The sequence below is a fragment of the Mus caroli genome, unplaced genomic scaffold, assembly GCF_978045245.1.
Source record: "Mus caroli unplaced genomic scaffold, Mus_caroli_1 scaffold_10, whole genome shotgun sequence".
Classification (NCBI taxonomy): domain Eukaryota; kingdom Metazoa; phylum Chordata; class Mammalia; order Rodentia; family Muridae; genus Mus; species Mus caroli.
In genome coordinates, this window is record NW_028227265.1 from 6403760 (window position 1) to 6424286 (window position 20527).

The window sequence follows — 20527 nt, forward strand, 5'->3', positions numbered from 1 at the left end:
TTCCAATGCTATCCCAAAAGTCCCCCATACCCTCCCTCCAACTTCCCTACCCACCCATTCCCAATTTTTTGACTCTGGCGTTCCCCTGTACTGGGGCATATAAAGTTTGTGTCCAATGGGCCTCTCTTTCCAGTGATGGCCGACTAGGCCATCTTTTGATACATATGCAGCTAGAGTCAAGAGCTCCGGGGTACTGGTTAGTTCATAATGTTGTTCCAACTATAGGGTTGCAGATCCCTTTAGCTCCTTGGGTACTTTCTCTAGCTCCTCCATTGGGAGCCCTGTGATCCATCCAATAGCTGACTGTGAGCATCCACTTCTGTGTTTGACAGCTACAGTGTACTTACATATAATAAATAAATAAATCTTAAAAAAAAATGAAGCCACTTTTTTAAAAAAAGATTTATTTATTTATTATATGTAAGTACACTATAGCTGTCTTCAGACACACCAGAAGAGGGAGTCAGATCTTGTTACGGATGGTTGTGAGCCACCATGTGGTTGCTGGGATTTGAACTAAGGACCTTTGGAAGAGCAGTCGGGTGCTCTTACCTGCTGAGCCATCTTACCAACCCCCTCTAGCCCACTTCTTTAAAAAAACAAACAAAAAATCTCTGGGCTGAGACAATGGCCCAGCACGTAAAACATGAGTCTATTTTTTTAAAAAAGATTTATTTATTAATGTAATGAGTACACTGTAGCTGTCCTCAGACACACGGGAACAGGGCATCAGAACTCACCAGAGACGGTTGTGAGCCACCATGTGGTTGCTGGGAACTGAACTCAGGACCTCTGGAAGAGCAGTCAGTGCTCTTAACCACCGAGCCATCTCTCCAGCCCCGGAGTCTATGATCCTTGAAACATTAAGTGCGAAGGAGAGAACTAACTCCACAAAGAGGTTCTCTGCCTTCCCACACAATATACACACAGTACACTCCAGCAGACAGCTTTTCTTTATGTAGGCGCTCATGTATTTTACAGGTTTCACATCCTCTTCGCCCCATGTTGATGAAATTGGCACCATCTGTTGTTCCTGTTTACCCAGGAAAATAACCAAAAGTTGAAGTGTCCATGGTTACAAGCACAGCTACTCATCACAAAGCTGGAATTTTGAACAGGGGCAGGGCAGTTTTTATCATACCATGTCCTCTAAACTCTGTATTTGCTTCAAAAAGGGAAGAAAGGTCACCTCTAAGGTCCCATCCACTTAGGGATGTGCAATCCCAAGATTTCATAATCTGTGCTCTGTAAAGACTTTGTTTATACAGACAGAAACAAAACAAAACACCCAAACCATCTACAGAACTATTTCCAGGACGGCCAGGGCTACACAGAGAAAACTTGTCTCAAACAAACAAACAAACAAACAAAATCCCAAAAGTCAAAAACAAAACAAAACAAAGAAGTATAAATATTGATTTTAGTCACTTAGCTTTTCTGGTTCACAAATACACAGATGCACTTTAAATAGGACAAGACTGGAAGTTTGATTACTTAAAACTTTTTTTTTTGTAGACTGTTTTCTGTGCGTAAGTGTTTTGTCTGTGTATATGTATGTGTACTAGTGCATGTCTGGGGGGCCTTTAAACAATGTTAGATCTTCTAGAACAGGAGTTACAGATGCCGGGAATAGAACCCAGATCCTCTGGAAGAGCAGCCAGTGAGTGCTTTTGACCGACAGGTCATCTCCCCAGGTCCCAATTACTTTAAAAGATTTATATGAAGTCTATATGTGTGAGTACTCTACACGTGTGTGAGTTCCTGAAAAGTCAGAATAGGATGCCAAGTCCTCTGAAGGTGGCTGTGAAGCTGTCTGAGGTGGGTGCTGAGAACCACACTCTGGTTCTCTGGAAGGGCAGTACCTGCCATCTCTCCAGCCCTGGTTACTTGTTATATTTTATTAAATTATGAAATTGGCTTTCACTGTGTAGCCCTAGCTGGCCTGGAACTCAAGAGATCCAGCCTGCTTCTGCCTAAGTCCCGGGATAAAAAGCCTATACCAACATACCAGACTCGTCACAATTACTTTATGCATTTTTCTGAGACAAAGGTTTCATGGAACTCAAATCTTGAACTCGAAATGTTCACAACAATGTACTCTGAGCTCCGGATACGCCTGCCTCGGTCACTGCAGCGCTGGGATTCGAATTTTTAGCTCGTTTGCAAACCAAATCACTACTAACGCAAACCATCATTAAACTTTTATGTAAATTCAGTCAGGCACATGACGATGCGACTTTGCTACCTAGCTCTGAGGTTCGTCACCCTTTTTTTTTTTTTTTTTTTGGTTTCATGAACTATCGCGGTGAAGTTCTGGAGTCGGGGAAGGGAGGCGGCTGAAGCGCGCGCGGTGTCTAAGGAAACCTCTGGGCAGAGTCTGGAGCTCACCACATCCCGGTTGCTAACGTGGCTCTCGGGACTCAGAGCGAAGCGCAGTCCAGGAACACCTCCAGGAAAGAGCCCGGACGGGTGGGGGCCGGGGCCGCCTTTCTCCTTCGCGGCCATCATCCCGGCTGCCTTTGCTCCGGCAAGAGCCTCCTGCCGGCTAGAGACACACATTCTCGAGGCTCACACAGGCTTACAGGCGATACACGACCTCGCGTCCGCAGCGCAAGGCCAGCCGGTACAAGCCAGCTCCCACCTTCTGGCTCCTTCGACAACAACCTTGTTTCCAGACCGCGGCCTCATCACTTCCGGCACCGAGTAGGACCAATCGTCGTGTCCCGTGGCAGGGAGGGCAGCCAATCCAGCAGCTTTCTCCGCCTGGGTCTCGTATGCACGGATGCCAATCATTCCCGGACGTCTCCCTAGCCCCGCCCCGTGCCTGTTACGGAAGCCGTCCGGCCGTCTGAGCCCTTTCACCCCGGCATCGCATTTCCTCTCCGACGTGACGTAAGCGGCCCCTGCCGCTCTGCGGGGCGGGCCAATGGCGGTGGCGGATACGGCGAGCCAATGGGCGGGAGGCTCTCATGCGGCCGGCGCCCGCCGCAGCCACCGCTGGGTCCTGGAGCCAGAGGCCGCCCGCGACAGAGCGCGATGGACCGAGGGCCCCAGCCGGGGAGGCGCCGCGGCGGAGTCCGCGGCCAGACGCCCCCGCAGTAGCGTCCGCGCGAGCGCCGCGGCCCCGCGTGAGCTCCTGCACGCCGAGGGCGGGCTTGCATCCCGCCGGCCCCGCACTCGCCGCAGCCTCCAGCCCGCGCGCCGACGCCGCCTTCCCGCCCGGGCCGCGCGGCCCGGGAAACGCGGCCGCGGGCTGCATGGGCAGCGCCCGCGCCCCGCCGCCGTTCCGCCGCGGAGCCGCGTCGCCCTCGGAGCCGGGTGAGAGGCGCCGGGGATCTGGGGGGTGGTGGTCCGGGAGGGCGTCGGGCGTTCCTGCGGCCTTGCGGCCTCCTCCGCTGCCCGACGCCGCGGGTGCCCCGGGGCGGGCCGTGCGCCGCGAGAGGCCGGTCGGTGGGCCGCGGGGGTCCTGCGAGCGGCCATGAGGGGCCGAGGGCGGGCTCCGAGGCCGGCCTCGGGGCGTCCCGGGGGTCGGGCGGCCGAGAGAGGCTAAGGAAGGGCTCCGGGGTGGGCTGTGGCGGCCGTGAGGACCGAGGGCGGGCCTTGAACGAGGGGCGATGGTGCGTTAGTGGGTCCAGGGACGCTGTGAGGACGACGGCGGGCTCCCGGGAGTCCCTGGGGTCCTCAGTGGCGCGGGGCGCCGACCTCTGACCCTCGGGAGGGGCTCCGTCGCCGGGCTGGTGGTAGTTGTTATTCCCAGCGTCCCTATTATTATCGTGTTTTGAAATGGGAGCAGGCGGCCCTCGGGCTGCGAGCCGAGCCGGAGGGGGCGGGCGAGCGGGGGACCTGGAGCTGCGGGGTGCGGAGGCGCGCAGGCCCGAGTGGGGGCAGGAATGCGGGGCGGCGGGGGGCGTCTGGGGGAGGGGAAGGCGGGACTCGCGGGGGGAGAGTGGGAGGAAAGCGGTGTAGGCGACGGCTGCAGAAGCAGCCTTTGGCCTCAAGGAACAATGTGAGACGTTGCCTGAAATGTTAATTTCCGTTCCTCATTTCATCATCCCCTGGCAAGGCGGTAGCTGCGAGAGTGAGTGTGTGTGTGTGTGTGTGTGTGTGTGTGTGTGTGTGCGTGTGTGTATGTGCGCGCGCGCCCGTGTGTGTGTGTGTGTGTGTGTGTGTGTGTACGTGTGTGCAGGGTTGGCCCTGCCACATGGATCTAGCCCCTTCACAGACGGATGTGCGGTTCAGTTCCTATGTATGTGGCTTGCTGTGGAGTCTCATTTTTTTCTCAAGGCCTTGTCTTTACCTGGTGCTCCTGTAGGTTTTTCTGTTTTTGTTATGTTTCTGGAAAGCTTGTCTGGCATAACCGCTTACTGGGGTTTGGAAGACTGGTGAAGGTTAAGCTGGTTCACAGTAAGGCTGTATGCTTCGAAATCTAGTTACATGAGTATAGTGCTCATGTTTCACAGTGGTTTCTGCAGTCGTGAGAAGTTTTACACCCACTTGAGAAAACTGGGCAGTTTTACAAATTTTCCGGTAGAAAAATTAGTTTTTTTGTACCTATTTGGTGAGTTTTCTGTGGTCCTTTGAACACTTTCCATTTAACACGTTCTTCCATTCAACTACTGAATAGAAGTGCACATTTTTAAGTAAAAGTTTACTTAGGCTGTTGGGTTGTCTATGAGGAATAAGGAGACTTAACTCAGCAAAGACTGTAGGTGATAATGGGTTGTGGAGAAAGCTATGGAAGCAGTTACTGTGTTTGGTGTGTGCAGTCCTAGTCAGTGGTATAATTTGGGTAGTTCCATGGTAGAGCCTCGGAGAATGGTACTTGTTGCCCTGAGACCTTTATTTCTTTTTTTGAGCACTAGCTGCTCTGAAGACTAGAGTTCTGTCTGTGTCTTTTGAAATGATTGCACAAATACTCCGATGTCACTTTGCAGCTATACTTAAAACGGAAAAATGCCTTGCTTAACTTTGATTGTGACCCTTGGATTGGATCTCCATATAGCTGGTGTTTCCTCCCCCACACTCCATTCAGCTGTTGTTCTCCTTTCTGTAGTTTCACGCTTAAGAGCAGGATCTCCTGTGATAGGCTGGCCATCCTGAATGGAATGGGATGGGAGGGAACAAAGGCCAAGTTGCTATGACATTTTTCTCTTCTTTGTGCTTGCCTCGTGCATTCCTTGAAAAGCAACCCAAAAGATACCGCTAAATTTGACCTTAACTTGATTCTTTTATGAGTGTTTCTTTTTCTTGTCTTCCCTTTGTCCTCCTGTGGTAAACTACACAGCAAAATTTGCCAGAAGTTCCCTTAAAGTGTCACCTAGTTTAGAATTCCTTGCTGACCAGTCTAACTTTCTACCAGCCTTTGTGAACTTGCATGTTTCTGTGAGATGCTTTTCTCTAGGTTAGCCATGTCAATCATGCTGCTCTGTCAGTCTTTCATCTCACTAAACCAGATGGGCTGCTGATGACTAGTGCCTGTCATATTAGCTATAATGCAGTGTTGGGCCAGTGACAAGAAGAACTTTCTACAAGTAGAGTTGAACTATGCCGCATGTATGTAAGAACATTTTTTTTCTAGAAGCTTTGTGTGTGTGTGTGCCTTGGATACCTAAGTTCATCAAATATAAGAGGAGGGTTGTTTTGCATATTGGCAGTGAGCCCACCATCAATTAAATACCATAATTAGAAAGCATCAGTAAACGCTGGTTCAGAGAATAATCTGCATTTGTTGCCAAAATAAGTGTTTTGATCTGTCCATTACCCATGTAAGTCCCTTCACCCCTCACATGGCGAGTGGAATGGGTGAGCTCCTGCAATAGCTTGACACTTGCTAGTTAATAGGTGACAATGATGATGCGTGGCGTGTCCACCCGCACGCTGGACCGCTTAGTACTGCTGCTTAGGCGGTGCTCTGAGACGGAGCATGGCACTTGTGATAACTTTAAACAAAAATCGAATGAACTCACATCACTAGGAGTTATTGTCTTGAAATGTTTTCAGTTTGTGTTCTCATTTGAATTTCAAATGGAATTTCTGTCCAATTCAGCTTTCTCAGTTTTGTCTTAAAGCTATATGAAAGAGAGTGTCAGTCCTCAGCTCCGGAACTCAGGCAGTTGGATAATTGGCATGGAAAATCTTTTAGGCTTAGAAAATGATCCACTTTAATGACTACTTCATTAATTCCTATTGATATTTTTATTAAGTGGCTTGTTTGTTTGGTGGATATTTGTGGTACCTCTTAATGCTAGACTGAAATTCAGCTTTGTATTTAAATGTCTGTTTTTGCTATTCTGTATTTTTAAAATTATTAATTATCCTGTTCATTTTTTTTCTTGTAGTTCATTTTTAAACACACCCAAACCATCTTTTTTTGACAGTCTCAAGTGGCCCATGCTGGCCTTGAACTTCTATGTAGCAGACTGTAACCTTAAAACTCTAGTTTTCCTCCCATCACCACCAATGCTAGGATGTTACAGGCATGCACTACCACCCAGGTTTCCTGAACACCAGCTCTCTCAAACAATAAAAAAATAGGATAGAACTACAAATACTGTTTTTATGATAAGCATCAAATTTACTATTGTGAGCTGGTGAATTCTTAAAATACTAGTGCTTGAGGGGGTTGGGTCAGGAGAAGGAGTTCAAGGTCATGGTTGTCTACATAGCAGTTACAGGCTGTTGTGAACTCAAGAATCTGTCTCAGAAAACCAAAACTAGGGCTTGTGAAATGGCTCATCCTGGAGTCCTTTGCTCGTTCCTTGGAGCTGCCAAGCCTTCTGACCTGACTTTGATCCCTAAGTCCTACACAGTAACAAGAACTGATTCCCTCAAGTTGTCCTTTGACTTTTGCATGCTTTCAATGGCACAGGGCCACAAGATAGATATGTAAATGTTCAAGGGAAAAAAAGCCCACAACCAACAAACCCAAGCCTTTAACAACCACCTCACAAACAAACAAACAAACCCAGTAATAGCAAAATACAGACAACCTGATTCTGCGACAAACTTCTGTTGAGATTCTTTTTTTTTTTAATAATATTTATTTATTTATTTTATGTATAGGAGTACACCATAGTTGTCTTCAGACACACACCAGAAGAGGGTATTGGATCCCATTATAGATGGTTGTGAGCCACCATGTGGTTGCTGGGATTTGAACTCAGGTCCTCTAGAAGAGCAGTGCATGCTCTTTTTTTTTTTTTTTTTTTTTGGTTTTTTGAGACAGGGTTTCTCTGTGTAGCCCTGGCTGTCCTGGAACTCACTCTGTAGACCAGGCTGGCCTGGAACTCAGAAATCCACCTGCCTCTGCTGGGATTAAAGGCGTGTGCCACCATTGCCCAGTGCAGTGAGTGCTCTTAACTGATGAGCCATTAACATCACCCAGCCCCCTCAGTTGAGCTTCTTGTCAATAGGGACGTGCCTTTTGATTTCTAGATTGGCTATCTGGCTGTACACTTGGGGCTTCGCTGCACACTCGGGTCTCTGCCGTCTCCTGCACAGTTTAGTTCAGCTCCGCTTAGGGAGGCTTCTTTCCTCCTTTCCCTGCTTGTTTTCTTTTCGTTTTTAAAATAAAAATGATTTATTTATTATTTTATGTGCACTGGTGTTTTGCCTGCATGCATTACTGTGTGGGGGTGTCAGATCCTTGGAACCAGAGCTAGATAGTTGTGAGCTGCCTCTGGGTGCTGGGAATTGAACCCTGATCCTCTAGAAGAAGCAGCCTGTGTTCTTTACTGCTGAGCCATCTTTCCAACCCTCTTTTCTCTTTCCTCCCCCTCCCCTCCCTTCCCCTCCCCTTCCCTCCCCTCCCCTGACAAGATCTTAAGTATATCACACTAGTCTTTAAAGTGTAGCAGAGAATGACCTTGGGTTTTTGATCTTCCCACTTGTAGGGTACTACTAGGGTAACTGTTATACTGCCACACCTTGTTTACTCCGGGGCTGTTTGCAAGCTGTGGAAGCAGCTTCCTGATTGAGATCCCTAGCCCCGCCCCTGCTAGCCCTCCCGCTCCCGCTAAAGACGGGGTTCCCTTCTCCTCCCACAGGGTTTCTCTGTGTAGCTATGGCTGTCCTGGAACTTGTCCATGCTGGACTCAAAACTGGGATTAAAGATGTGTGCTGCCACTGCTCAGCTGGGCAGGCTCTTCATTACACAGCCCAGGCTTGGCTTGAACTGACTACATAACTGGGGACTATCTTTTTATTTTGAAAATTAAATTTGTGTAGTAGCCAAGGATTCTTTTTTTTTTTTTTTTTTCGAGACAGGGTTTCTCTGTGTAGCCCTGGCTGTCCTGGAACTCACTTTGTAGACCAGGCTGGCCTCGAACTCAGAAATCCACCTGCCTCTGCCTCCCAAGTGCTGGGATTAAAGGCGAGCACTACCACCACCCGAGGTAGCCAAGGATTCTTGAATCCCCTGGATCCTTCTGTCTTATTTACACAAGTGGAGAGATACTAGGTGCAGTTGTTACTGAAACTTCTTAATCGGCCCTGCTAAGGAAAGTATCCCCCCAACCTTGTTACAACCACATAGAACTTAACACAAATAAACTTCAGTTATGTAATACTTAGTCTGACGTGTTGTTCCTGCCTTTTCCCTAGTGAAGCTAGGGAATGAATGACCTTACTGGTAACATTGACCCAGCCCATTGCCTTGAGTATTACAGGACAGTAACAGAATTGGTTCGAGAAGTCGTTGTGGAATTGTTTACAGCAGTAGTTTTCAGCCCGTGACCACAGCATGAGGGGCTGTATTACAGGCAGGATTAACAAGGCTGAGAACCACGGGTTTAAATCATATACATGGGAACATACGAATAATTTTGATCTGGGAAATTAATTGACTGACTAGAAATTCTACTCTATGCTCTTAGGCTGCCTCCCCATTTGTTTTCATATACATTTGGCTTTGTAGTATGCTAAGCTGAGGATTAGGGCGTGACTCTCATGGAAGCGGGAGGGAAGTTATATACCAAAGTGGAGTTGCATGGTTTTGTTGTTTTTCCTCATAGCCTTCGGTTTTCTTTCTTTCTTTCTTTTTTTTTTTTTTTTTTTTTTTTTGGTTTTTTCCAAGACAGGGTTTCTCCCTTGCCTTGGCTGTCCTGGAACTCACTTTGTAGACCAGGCTGGCCTCGAACTCAGAGATCTGCCTGCCTCTGCCTCCCAAGTACTGGGACTAAAGGCGTGCGCCACCACGCCCGGCTCGGTTTTCTTTCTTTTTGAAACTAGGTCTCATATGGCTCAGGGTGGCCTCTGGCTTTTGATCCTTTAGTTCTGGAATGTTGGGATTACAGGTATATTCTGCCATGTACAGCCCTTAGTCAGTTTGTATGTGTTTGTGTAGTGTAGCTATCTCTCTCTCACTCCATATATGTATATATAAAATTAAACTATTTCTATCATCTGTATGTACATTTTTGTCTGCATGTATGTAAGTGCACTTTCTGACATTCCTGGGGCCATGGAAGTCAGAAGAAGGTGTGTCATGTCATATATTTGGACAGTTAGAAGTCACCACATGGATGCTGGGAACTAAACTTGGGTCCTCTGTAAGAGCAACAAGTGCTCTTAACTGCAAAGCCTTCATTCCAGCCCTGGGCATATAGTCCTATGTTTTCTAAATTTTAATTTTTGTCTGGGATGTAGTTCTGAGGTCTCTCACCTGTTTGCCATGCTCTGGCATCAAATCCTGACTCCTCCACACACTGTGGTGGGAGAATGTTTAATATTTTATGTTTCTTCCTTCCATCCATCCGTCCGTCCGTCCGTCCGTCCGTCCGTCCGTCCCATCCATCCATCTGAGACAGGATTTCTCTATGTAGCCCTCCTTGGCTATCCTGGAATTTGGTCTGGAGACCAAGCTGGCTTGGAACTCAAAAGATTCACCTACCTCTGCATCCCAAACGCTGGGATTAAAAGGTGTGCGCCACCATCACCTAATGGCAAAGGTTTTTTGTTTTTGTTTTTAATTTTTTATTATTTAAGATCTTGTTTCTGTATAATTAGGCAGTTCTCAAACTTGTGATTATCTTGCCGCAGCTTTCTGAATGCTTGCATTACAGATGTGTACTAAGACAGGGTAGAAGTTTGAGAAGACAGTTATGTTTGGGAGTTCTTGTTTTTGGTAAGTAGGCTGGGGTTGTTTGGTTTAATCATTTGGGTGATGTATGAGGAGGGAACAGTTGGCTGTGGTTTGAACCAGTTAGAGTTCTAACCTCTGTACTCCACAGTTCCTCCCCAAAAGCTGATGTGAGTTAGGAAAGGGTGAAATTGAAATTTAATTTGTAAATGTTTAATAACTGTGATAGCAGATTTTCATCTAAAATACACCAAACACCTGCGTTTACCCCTTCTGAAACAGGAAGAGAAATACCGAGGAAGTTTATTGCTTATTCTTAGCAAGTTATTAACATTGGGGACTGGAGAGATGGCCCAATAGTTCAGAGACTTGGCTGTTCTCACAGAGGACTCACATGGTGGCTTACAGGTATTGTTAACTGCAGTGTCAGGAGATTGCCTCCAAGGGCACCAGACACACAAGTGGTATACATACACAAAAAGTAAAAATTGATTTTAAAAAAGTTATGCTGGGTGCACACCTTTAATTACAGTGCTTGGGAGGCAGAGCCAGGGGAATCTCTGAGTTAGAAGCCAGCCTAGTCCACAGAGTGAGTTCTAGGACAGCCACAGATACCCAGAGAAACACTGCCTTAAAAAGAAAAAGAGAGAGAGAGAGAGAGACAGAGAGAGACAGAGAGAGACAGAGAGAGACAGAGAGACAGAGAGAGAAAGGAAAAAAAGAAAAGAAACAAGAAGGAAGAAGTTGTAGTTTTCCGTTGCCTTTGTGAGTCCTCGTGCCTCGTGCGTGCTCTACCACTGAGTTGCACCCCAGCCCTCTTCACCATGCTTCTAAATGTGGTTTGTACATCCTGTAGAACAGGAAATAAGACCTAAAAAACCGCCAAAGCAACAGTTTTGAAAGAATTAACTTAAAAAATTATTACTGGAAGTGAAAATACTCGCTGCTCTCGTGGAGGACCCGTGTTTGATTCCAGCCCTACACAGTAGCTCACAGCTGTAATGCCAGGGCCCTCCACAGATGTGTGTCTAGGTACCAGGCACCTACTTGGTACATAGAGACTTACATGCAGGTAGAAAACATAGCATATGTATGTATATATATATATATATATTTTTTTTTTTTTTGCGTTTTCTCTGAATGTACATTTGCACACCAGACAAGGGTTTCGGACCCTGTGGCACTACAGTTACAGACAGTTGTGAGCCACCATGTGGGTACTGGCAATTGAACTCAGGACGTCTGCAAGAATAGCTGTTGCTATTAATGCATAGGAAGTCACTAAGATGGATGACTAAAGGCTATGCAGAGCAGGGGGGAAAAACCTTTCTGGTTACGCAGAAGAAACTTGGACTTTTAGGAGACTGAAAAATATATTGATAACTTGTATTGTTAGCACTCCATAACGTCAAGCTTGATTTAGATTTTGTGAAGGATTGTATGTTTTCTTCCCCTTACTCGCTTTTTGGTATATAGTGTGGGAAGTGGTTTAAGACAGGGTCTGACTGGTTTGGAACTTGTTTTGTAGAACAGGCTGGCCTTGAACTCACAGATCTGTTTGTTTCTGCCTTATGCCCTTCAGAGCTTAATGTGCCAGTGATAAGCTTTTTGTTTGTTTGCTTGTGGTTCTGGGCCCCCGATTGTTAATTGTGTGTGTGTTGTGAACAGTGAGCTGTCTTCATGTGTGCTGAGATTGAGCTTAGTCCTTGGGAAGAAAAGTGTGTGTTCCTAAAGGGGTGTAGTCATCTCTCTAGCCCCTGGGTTCAAAAGTTTTGGGACATTAAAATTAAAACAAAACAAAACAAAGATTGGATAAGTTTTGTGCCAGTGCTTGGGTTTTGCAGTTCTGTCTCCTGAGTATGGGGTTACAGGCCTGCACCGCTAGACTTCACTCAGCTTCTCCCCTCCCGTGTGGTGTATGTATATCGCTGCGCATGTGTGAACTTCAGAGGAACTTGTGGGTCCTAGGGATTGATACTTAGGGCATGATGATGGCAAGCACCTTTATCCATTTGAGTCATCTCATTAGCCCTTCGTGTGAGACTTAGGTAATTGGTCTGTACCTTCCCTTACAGCTTAATTAGTTTAGACAGAAGTAACATTAATGAGATTACATGCAGAGAGCCTTTATATACAAAGCGGTGACTCCTGCTTCTGGTAAACTTGCATTATCCTTCCCCTTCTCAGCAGTGGGGTTGTGGTCACTAGGCAAGGGTTCTGTTTACTTCTTAGCTACATCTTCAGCTGGGGTACCTACTTCCTCTCTTTGTTTTTTTGAGCCCTGACTGTCCTGAAACTGTGTAGACCAGGTTGGCCTCAAACTCATATTGCATGTCTTGCTTTTCAGAGTGCTGGGGCTAAAGGCATGTGCCATCACACTTAGCTTTAAAAAGATTTTTTTTTTTTGAGGATGGGGTGGGATGAATTGTGTGTTGGACTCAGAGCATGCTGGGTAAGTAGTTACTGCTGGTGTGCCCCGCCCCGTCTTCTATTTTTGCCCTTTTCTGTTTATTTGTATTTTGAAGCATTGTCTCTGTCTATGTCAGACTGGCTTCAAACTGCTATTGAAGATGGCCCTGACCTCTTCCATCCTCCTGCCTATCCCCACTTCTGTGGCTCTAGTTTTATAGGTATTCACCACCGTGCCTCGTTTATGCAGTCCTGGGAATTGAACTCAGGGCCCATGCGTGCTAGGAAAGCACTCCACCAGCTGGTGAACTCAGCTACAGCCCAGCCTCACTTACACAACTTTTTTTTTTTTTTTTGAGTCTCTTCTACTTAGCCCCGACTGCCCTGGATCTCACTATGCAGACCTGGCTACCCTCAAACTCACAGAGATTCACCTTCCTTAAGGAAGAAAAGGTTTATCCTATGGGTCCATAATGGCAGCTAAGGCATGGCCTAATGGCAGGAGCAGGGAGCAGGGAGATTATCCACACACAATAAGAAGGGGGGCGGGGAGAAAATGGGGCCAGTGAGATTATAGACTCTGAAAGTCAGTCTCCAGCAAGGTTAGACCTACACGTTCCATACCCTCCCCAAACTGCATGACCCAACTGAGAACTGAGTGTTCAAACTCATGAGCACATTTCAACCACCACAAGGTCTATTGTTTCACTAGGTTGATAGTGAAAACATTTCTTTAGACTATATATTCATTTTTGCCAGATGGTTTACAGTCCTCCATCCTAAGAGCCAGCTATAGCATGTCTGCAGCACTCATCTCCGTCCTGTCACTTTGTTATTCTGTGCGTTTGTGTGAGGTGCGTGGATGGGGAGGTCAGAGTTGGGAGTCATTTCTCTCCTCCTAATGTAGGTTCTGGGGAATCTACTAAGGTCAAAGGTCATTAGGGTTGTGTGGCAGACCCTTTTTGTGTGAGCTATTCACTGTTTCTTGATTTTGGGCCTAACGGTATACTCCATGTTATTCCTGTACAACTGACGAGTAACCTTAATTTCTTATTCAACCTAAGCTAAAGGATCAGATGCCGTTTGTTTTGTGCCTACTGTAGGCCACACTTGACTCTGCATAAGGACTTGGGTAGCTCTGGTCTCCTGTGGTTTACATTCTAGAGGGAGATGTGGGCAGCTTACTTCAGAGAGGACACAGTGTTGAGGAAAGTGACAGGTTCAGATCAGAGAAGCCTCGAAGTAGTCAGATAGGACCTGCATGTATTTCAGCAGAAATGTTCATATTAGGATCTCTTCTGTCCAAGACAGTTGGGAGGGAGTTAGAGTTTTGGTATTTGCTCTCACAGTTTTATTTAATAAGTCAGTACAAAATGTAAGCCAAGACAGGTGAGAGAGAGTCAGGCTTTCAGTAGTTGCAGGAGCCTGAGACCTATAAAAGAAGAGTAGAGACCCTGTGTGTGTTCAGACCTGGATGATGAATTCACCTCGGTTTAGTTTTATTTTCTGCCTTCTGTATTTTCTTTCTATTTGTGTCAGTACATAGTAATTAATACTTACTTGAAAGAGATTGGTCTTTGAAGGTCATCTGCCTTTACAGAGGCTTCTATATGTCTGAGAAAATGGTAATACTGGCTGGGTAGGACATAATATTTTATCTAAAAAACATTTAATACATTTACTTTAGAGAGGATTTAATAGTGAGCGTTTTTGAGTTACCTCGGGTTAGTAGGACGCAGCTCTTCCCCTGAGAACTTTTACCTGCTGTCCTTTGTGGCACAGGGCTAAGTGAAAACTACCTGTGGAGTCTGGTTTGGCGGGCAGCTCTCACAGTGACTGTTTTTGTCAGGACCCCAGTGAGCCCTTATCATGACTGCAGTGAGGGGTAAAGGTGAGCAGAGGCACAGGGAGGGAGATGATGGGCAGTATTGACACTGGATAGTACCGAGCCCTGTGTTCGCTTTTGCTTTCGCGTCTCCCTCTCCACCAAAAGGACTTCATGGCTCTTTGGTATGGCTACATTGCTTAGGGGATTGTGCCTTGCTAAGTAAGAGTGCTTTTTAGAGACACTTCTCACTATGTAGCTGTAGCTGGTCTGGAACTCAGTATGTAGACCAGGCTGTCCTCAAACTCATGTGTATCCACCTTTCTCTGCCTGGAATCAAAGTTGTTGCCACTTGCAACCAAGTAAGGGCTTTTTTTTTTTTTTTTTTTTTTTGGTTTTTCGAGACAGGGTTTTTCTGTGTAGTCCTGGCTGTCCTGGAACTCACGCTCTAGACCAGGCTGGCCTTGAACTCAGAAATCCACCTGCCTCTGCCTCCCAAGTGCTGGGACTAAAGGCATGCGCCACCACTGCTCGGCTAAGTAAGGGCCTTGAAACAAGCTGTGGTTCACTGGGCTGTAGACACCTCAGTGACTGCTGGGCCCAGGGTGACTCAGCTCCTAGGTGGGCAGGAGGAGAGACAGCAGCATACATTGTATGTTATCTTTACAATCTTACTTGTTGTACACACACACACACACCAATGTTATTATATATATTTGAGACAGAGTCTCCACTTTGGAGACCAGGCTTGCTTGCTTCTTTGTGGAGTGCTGGGATTAAAGGCGTGAGCTGTTATGCCGGGCCAGCAGTAGATGTTTTATTTAAAATAAAACATTATTTTACCTTATGAGTCTGGAGGCTTCCTGCATGTATGGATGTGTTCCCTGGTGTCCAAGGAGGTGAGAAAAGGGTATTGGATCCCTTGATACTGGAGTTAGGGCTGGTGGTGAGCCTCTTGTGGGTGCTGAAAACTGAACTCAGAGTCTCTGCAAGAGTAGCAAGTATTAACTGCTGAGTCAGTTTAAACATTTTAAAATGTACAGGTTTGGTTTTGCTTTTTTTCTGTGATGGCCCACGTAAGCTTTCTGAGTGTAAGAGGGCACTGCACTAAATATGGCAGCTTGATGTGACTGCAGAGATGCCGGATACTCCCAAAGGCTGTGGACGTGGACGCACTCACCCTGAAGGCTGTGCACGCTCACTCAGGTCTTTACTGATTTTTATGGAAAGCTTTTTCAGAACTGTTCTCTTTTTCAACAACGTCACAGCTTACTTTGTTGTTTATTTCCCTACCACAGTTGCTAATCTAGCACTGCTGTCTCTCTCACTGGACTGGGATAGATTTAGGGGACCAGGGGATTGTTGCTGTTGGCACACAGATTGAGATGGAGAGAGGAAGGCCCTGAGGCACGCTGTCCTGCTTGGTGTGGCTTTTTTTTTTTTTTTTTTTTTTTTTTTTGTGCTTTACCCAAACAATGCTGGCTCATTTTCTTGTTCAAGAATGCTTTTGAGGGATATGTTTTCAGTGAGTGAATTAAAAGAACAAAAAACTTAAAAACAAAGCTGTTTGGTTTTGAAGTGTTTGCAACTGAGGCTGAACTCAGTTCTCCGTGGGCTGTTGAGAGAAAGGGAGACAACCTGCCTCCACCCTCAGACTCTGAGGCCAGTGTTGTCTAAGACCTAAAAATCATGGAAGATTAAGTAAGAGACTCAGGGAGTTGTATATTTAATGTTGTGGTACTGAACTTTACTTTTGAAAATGGAACCTGTTACTTATGGGGGAAACTAGAAGGTAGGTTGTGGGTATGAAATGGGAGTGGTGAGATTTGTAGCCCATGTAATAATTTATTAATTTTTTATGTTTCCTTTGTATGGAGTCTGGTGTGTGGGTGTTACTTCCCGCTCACATTTATGCTAAAAGTGACTAATCCAAACTGGATATAATGGTTTATGCTGGCAATCCCAGGGATGCCAGGAGTTTGGGGCCAGCCTTATAGTAAGACAACTACTTAAATGCTCTACCCACCCCAAAACCCAATAAATAAAACCTATGTGTGGAGGTGTTTTAGTGAGTTGTTGGAGAGCTAGACCTGGAACTCATATTCTTTATCAACAGGATATTCTGTAGACTTCCTGTGTGGATATTTGTCATTGGTGGCTACCAGTGACCTGTGGCATGTACTCTCGTGGATGCAGCTGTCAGGATGTGGAGGTGATAGACAATCACACAGCATGAACTAGATGGCTCAGTGGGTAGGGGGCTTTTCGGGCAACCTTTATGACCTGAGTTCAATCCTTGACTCCACAGGGTGGAAGGAGAGAACTGGCTGCCTCAGATTTGTCCTCTGATAGCAAGATGTGCACCTTGTCACCGACGCCCTCTCCCCCCTTCCAATGATTAACAAAAAAGAAACACAGAAACTCATTGATGAGAATCAGACTCCACATTCACAGTTTGACTCAAGCCTAGCATGTGACTCAGAGTCGCCTCTCACTATGAATAGTTGATGCTCGTGTTAATTCCTTCTTCCTCTTCCTTTCTTTTACTTTTAGGGTTTTTTGCTTTAGTATTGAGCCATGTGTCCCCAGCCTTTTATTTTGAATTAGAGTCTTAACCTACTAAAATGCTCAGAAAGACTGTGAACTTGTGAGCCACAGGCATGCACTAACATGACTATCTTGATACTAATTCTGGTTTCTGAGTATATTTTATTCTTGCTTGTTTGTTTATTGGTTTTTCGAGGCAGGGTTTCTCTGTGTAGCCTTGGCTGCCCTGGAACTCACTCTGTAGACCAGGTTGGTCTGGAACTCAGAGGACAGCCTGCCTCTGCCTCCTGAGTGCTGGGATTTAAAGTTGATCAATAAAATCTGTATAGAAAGCATCCAGGGCTGGTTAATCTAGGGAAATAACATTTTAGGCCTTTAAAAATAACCTTCAGTTTTAATATAAGTTGTTCTTAAGCTTGAGATGTTTTTCTATCTGACTTCATTGATCAGTGCAGTAGGTAAAGCTCCCTGTAGTTAATGTTCTAGTGTTGTGACCCTTTTCTGAACCAATTACCTGCCAAATGAGGACTGGTTTTCAGGGGACTTGCCAGTGATGAGACTGTTGCCCTGGGAACAAGGGGGACCCAGAGGAATCCACTGTACATACAGTTGTCAAAGTTTGCACGGCTCTTTAGTGCTTATGCGGCTGGACCAGAGAGCTTTTGAATGGTTTGAGTATTCAAGGTTTAGTTCTGCTGAGTGCCAGGTTTGGTAGCACACACCTCATTCCAGTGCTTGGGAGACTCTAGACCACTTTAGGCTTCAGAGTGAGGCCTTTTTTAGATGTATTTATTTTATTTTTTGGGAATAAGTGTTTTGCCTGCGTTTATGTATGTGCACCACATGTGTACCTGGTGCCTAAAAGACAGAAGAGGATGTCGGATCCCCTGACACCTGGTTGTGAACCACCACGTGCGTTCATCTGAACCCAGGTCCTCTGCAAAAGCCATAAATACTCTTTAACCTCTGAGCCATCTTTCTGGCTTCTTTAGCTTATTTAATTTGTTTTGTGAGACAGGGTTTCTCTGTGTAGCTTTGTCAGTCCTGGTACTGGAGCCAGGCGGGTCTCAGCCTCCCTAGTGCTGGGATTAAAGGTGTGTGCTGCGTCCAGTCTGACAGGTAGTTAACAATTTTTGAGACAAGGTCTTACTGTATTTCATACTGGCCTCACTCTCCGTGTGTAGCCAGTCAGTGGCAGCCTTAAATGTCTGATTTTCCCGAGTGCTTGGGCTGCAGGAGTCTGTCACCATGCCTGGTTTATGCCGCTGGATACGGAATGAACCTAGGGCTTCATGCCTGCTAGGTCAGAACTATCACCAGAGCTATACCCCCAGTCCTTGCTTTTGTTTGTTTTTCCCCAACAGTTTCACCTCAAAGTTCAGGCTGGCCTTGAACTCTCACGCATCCCAGGCTGTCCTTAGTCTTGCCCCAGTTCTTACCATTTCCCCAAATGCTGCATTACAGCTGCCATTCACCACAGGGCTGAGACCCTTTCTGTTAAAAAACAAAACCAAAAACCAAACAGCGTCTTCTATTGTTGAGTTATATGCTTCTTTGATGTTAGAGTATTGGTAATAAGCACAAAGAATTGTTTATGAGAGGTCTAATGTGGTTGCCACAGGGAGAACTTAGAGTTGTTTTAAGTGATGTCACCAGGGTGGGGAAGTTAGAAGGACAGTGTGGGGTAAAGAGCTCTTCCACACTGGTGGTGGCCATCAGCGTACGCCTTTGTACCATATTTTTGTAAGACATTGAGGTTGTTTTGGGGGGAGATTCCTTTGGGGGACTTTCTTTCTGGAATTTTGGGGTAACCCAGGTGGGCTGGGGGAGAATATCCAAGTGTGGTACAGAAATGTCCTGTCATTAGGAAAGTAGGGTTTCCTTTCTTTGGAATAGGATGTCCTACAGTATGGTTTTAGTTACCTTCTAGTTTTCATCTGCAATCCTCTTCATTGTGGCATTTGGGTGTGTGCTAGAGCCTATAGCTTATATGTGCATTCCCACTTCTCAGACCTTGGTTGAATCTGGGTTTCCAAGACCACAGGGTTGTGATGGCCCTGCAATCCTAAGTTTTAGGGAGACAGGAAAGAAGATTGAGAGTTGGAGACCATCCCAGTATGCATAGCACATTCCAGGCCATTCTCTGTACAAGTCTCACACAGACCCCAAGCCCAAACCACAATGTTCCTCTCGACCCCCCCCCCCCCTCTGTCCTGGAAGGACTCGTCTGTGTGACTGCTTCTCATGTTCTCTAACTGTTGTGTCCTGTTGTGGGGCTTTGTGGGCCCCTCCTCCCTTTTTGAGACAGGTTTTCATGTACCTTAGTCTAGTTTGGAATTTGATAACCTGATATGTAGTAGAGGTTGGCCTTGAACCTTAAGTGCTGGGATTTCAAGGAGGTGCTTGTATGTATGCCTGCCTGTTCTGCCTCCCTCCTTCCTTCTCTTGATTGCTCTTCTCCCTCTTCTGCCCCCTCTTCTGCCTGGACTTTGTTTGCTAAAAAGGGGAAGATTGTTTAGGAACTCACCTTGTGAAGTACAAAATCAGTTCATTAATAATTTTTAATAAAAATAATTTATAAGATTTTTTTTTTATTTTAAAAACTTTAATTTCAAAGCCTTAGTAAACAAAAGATGTCAAGCAACAGCATTAGGTTTAACTCTAATGTTTGTGAGCGCTATGTAATGTCTCAGGAACTCTTACTGTAACCTGCTTTCCCTTATATCCAGATATGGTCATCACTAGCACTCTGAAAAAATTGAAGAAAGAAAAACAAACAAAAAAAGCTAAAAAACACAAGTACTTTGAGGTCCGAGATTGATGAGTTGGTTTTATTGCTGCATAATTTCTTCATCAGTCTAACATTTCAGCAAGGTCAAATTTCCAGTGCAGAGTGCATGATGGTGGCCTTGGTGAAGCATACTCGCTCCTCATTCCCAAAGTACAGACCTGTCTTTCAGTGAAAATGGATCTTTAGATACAGTTAGAATAGCGGGGTTGTTTCTCAGACAACCTAGAAAGTCCCCTCCAGCTACTCTTTGGACCCCTTTTTTAAAAAGCTGTTCAGTTGGGCTGGAGGGATGGCGCAGCAATTAAGAGCACCCGAGTTCAGTTCCCAGCAACCACACGGTGGCTCACAACCATCTGTAATGGGACCCAATGCTCTCTTCTGGGGTGTCTCAGTCACACATATAAAAAACGTGTTCAGTTTATTGGCATTAAGTACATTCACTTGTACATATATATGTGTGTATGTGTGTACATGTATATATGAACTAGGTGTTAGATTATTGTTAATTTGCTGGTATTTTTTAGAAAGTGTTTTCCTTTTTTATTACTTAAAAAAGTTACATTTAGTGTTGCTCACTTGTTTGTATAGAGTTCAGAGGTCAACTTTCAGAAGTTAGTTTTCATCTTGTGTATCCCGAGGATTGACTTTAGGTTGTTATGCATAACTAGCTGCTGAGCTATCTTTCTAGCTCTGGAAAGTGAGGTTTTGTTGGCGGCCATATGCTTTTAAATGCTACAGCAAGAGCGCAGTGCAAACACAAGAGTCAGGCCGCAGCGCTCATGCTTGCCAAACACACTTTTATTTATTTATTTATTTATTTTTAGCATTTTAGTAATATTGGAAAAATATTTTGGTGCTTTTATACTTCATTTTGGTT

General features: G+C 45.7%; 1 protein-coding gene across 2 annotated transcripts in view; it reads left to right on the plus strand.

The window, feature by feature from the left end:
- The first annotated feature begins 2910 nt into the window (after positions 1 to 2910).
- The window catches only part of Ankrd11 (ankyrin repeat domain 11), a 150550-nt gene continuing 132933 nt past the window's right edge, over positions 2911 to 20527 (plus strand). The window contains exon 1 of one of the 2 annotated variants that reach the window (XM_029480582.2): positions 2911 to 3318. The gene's annotated coding sequence lies outside the window, so the exon portion shown is untranslated. The remainder of the gene's footprint in view (positions 3319 to 20527) is intronic. The other variant, XM_021171028.3, reaches the window with a different exon arrangement.